At 44.9% G+C, this 2,732-nt stretch overlaps 1 long non-coding RNA gene across 1 annotated transcript in view; it reads right to left on the bottom strand.

Moving 5' to 3' along the window:
• The window catches only part of LOC119470549, a 2,586-nt gene extending 578 nt beyond the window's left edge, over positions 1–2,008 (bottom strand). Inside the window, exon 1 of the long non-coding RNA XR_005199457.1 lies at positions 37–2,008. This is a non-coding gene — a long non-coding RNA (uncharacterized LOC119470549). The remainder of the gene's footprint in view (positions 1–36) is intronic.
• Positions 2,009–2,732: the final 724 nt, after the last annotated feature.

The following is a 2,732-nucleotide window of genomic DNA, read 5'->3' as shown; positions in this document are numbered from 1 at the left end:
AGTGTGCCCGTGGCAGCCAGTGATACAGGGATTAACCTGTCGGGGTGTGTGCGTGCACACGAGTGTGCCTGTGGCAGCCAGTGATACAGGGATTAACCTATCGGGGCGTGTGCGTGCCCATGAAGGTGCAGGCCTGCGTGTGTACACAGGCCACGCAGCCGTCTGCCACGAGGAACTTACACACAATAAGTTTTGTCACTGAAGCAATGAATACATGGGTTATTGACCCAAACAGTTACTTTTACTTGCCTTTCTGTTTTCTCTCTCTCTAGGCTTGCGGCTCCAGTTGAAAATGCATCTGTTCAGCCTCAGGGCTGTATTTGGGTGGGCAGGTAGGAGGCTCTCTGAGCTTGCTTCTAATAATCTGCTGGGTCAAAAGGTATAATTGGATATGACAGTTAATTTTCAGAGTCAACCTGACTGGGCTAGGGGGTCCCTGGGGCAGCTGGTAAGCATGGCTTCTGGGTGTGTCTGGGAGGAGCTGAGGCTGAGTAAAGATCTGCTGTCTCCAATGTAGGCAGGCGTCAGCCAGCCTGCTGAGAGCCTGAACTGAACACAAAGGGGGAAGAAGTGGGGATTCTCTTTTCTCAGATTGAGCGGGGAGGCCCATCTTTTCCTGTTGTCCCACACTGGTGCTCCTGGTTCTTGGGCCTTTGGACTGAGACTGAACAACAGCCCTGGCTTTCCTGGTCTCCAACTTGCAGACGGCAGATCGTGGGACTTCTCAGCCTCCATCCTGTGAGGCAGTTCCCGGAATAAACCTCCTCTTATCTATTTATGTCTATCCTATTCGTTCTGTTCCTCTGGAGCACCCTGACTGATACACTGGATGACCACCGCAGCTTCTGTGCGGCCTGCCCAGTGGCCAGCAGGTGACACAGTGACACCGTGGGGTGTGATGTGGCATCTGAGAGGCCACCTCAGTCGCTGCTCCTCAAAGCTGGAGAATTGACCAGAGGGTCCCTCTCTCTCCGCCTTTGCCCCGTGGAATGAGATAGGGGATGGGCTGGCTAATTGGGAGAGGGGGTATCCTCATTTAAAGTCTTGAGATTTAATAAACAAAACTGAAGATGTTTTTTAACACTCAAGGTCATTGGTGCTTGTGGGAGTTTAAAGAGCAAGAAGGGAATTTTCCTCATCTCTGTCGTCCTTTTTATTTTTGGTGCAGGCAGTGTAGCAATTTGCCAATACCTGATATGGACCTTTCAGAAGGTCATGGGGCTCAGGGGTTTTCAGTATTTGCTTGAAATTGTTGAAATTGTCTGAATGGTTATAGCAATCGTATGGAAGTGTTATGCTCTGAGGAAGGTGGGGAGCAGCTGTGCTTTTGGGCACAGGGCAGGAAGAAACAGGCTCCAAGGACAGTAGCAAAGTGTGAGGCAGGTGGATAGCTGTGGAGTCGCGGGTGGGGGCTGAATGCCAGGCCCCCTCTTCACCTTTCTGAGTGGAGCTGGCTGAACACAGGGCCATGACTAGGGTCTTTCTGAAGGCTTGCCTTTCTTGAGGGTGTAATTTTATGAAATAAAATAATTTTAATCAGCTAACTGTTCATTTATTGCTTTTAAATTTGTGACCTTCAGAGCTGAGATAATAAAACCTAAGAGTGACCCTTCATCCTTAGCAGCACTGTATCTTCTAAAACTTAACACTGATACTAAAATATGTGGCTTCTAATTCTGCCCAGATCCAAGTGGCTTTGAATAATTACCACTGTCAGTGTTTGTCATCTCTCAACTGGGGATAATGGTACCAAACCTGTTTCTCTTGCATGCATTATGAGAACCAAAAGATAATATATATATAATGTGGTGAAAAATCTTCAGTGCATTGCCAGCCTGGACCAAGAGATTTATTACTAGGCACATAAAAGAGTAGGCATACAGAGGTCTACAGAGCTCACCTGGGCCAGGTGCGGTGGCTCATACCTGTAATCCTAATACTTTGGGAGGCTCAAGTGGGCAGATCACTTGACGTAAGGAGTTCAAGACCAACCTGACCAATATGGTGAAACTCCATCTCTATTAAAAATAAAAAAATTAGGCGAGTGTTGTGGTGGGCACCTGTAATTCCAGCTGTCTGTGAGGCCAAGGCAGGAGAATCACCTCAGCCCGAGAGGAAGAGGTTGCAGTGTGTTGAGACTGTGCCACTGCATTCCAGCCTAGGTGACACAGTGAGACCCTGTCTCAAAACAAAAACAAAAACAAACAAAAACAAAAACAAAAACAGAAAAAAAGCTCACCTGTCTTTTTTATTTTTTGCATTATGGACTTTCTGTTTGTGAGTCTTAGTAAATATATGACAACTCAGGTAAAGTCAGGGCAAGAGTCAAATTTTACACAATAACTTGAAAGCACTGTCTAGGAATTTGTCTCCTAATAATATAAGACTATTAGAGTCTTCTGTTTATGTTGATTTGCTGGAGTAGAGTTGCCAGATAAAATATAGGATGCTTAGTTACATTTGAATTTCAGATCAACAACAATTATTTTTTTAGTATGAGTATGTCCAGTATTTGAGACATACCAAAAAAAGTGCTTGTTATTGATCTGAAATTCAAATATAACTGGGTGTCTTGATTTTTATTTGCTAAATCTGGCCACCCTGTACTGGAGGTCCTTATAGCAGGCACCTGAGAGAGAAATCCCATTCTCACATAAACTGTCTTTTAATCTTTTTTTCATCTTTTTTTTTTTAAACAGAAATTGTAATCAATGAATTTATGTTGGCATGTC

The sequence above is a fragment of the Cebus imitator genome, unplaced genomic scaffold (genome assembly GCF_001604975.1).
Source record: "Cebus imitator isolate Cc_AM_T3 unplaced genomic scaffold, Cebus_imitator-1.0 Scaffold1, whole genome shotgun sequence".
NCBI classification, from domain to species: Eukaryota; Metazoa; Chordata; class Mammalia; order Primates; family Cebidae; genus Cebus; species Cebus imitator.
The sequence above is the reverse complement of the archived record's forward strand: the minus strand, read 5'-3'. Positions and strand labels throughout refer to the sequence as shown.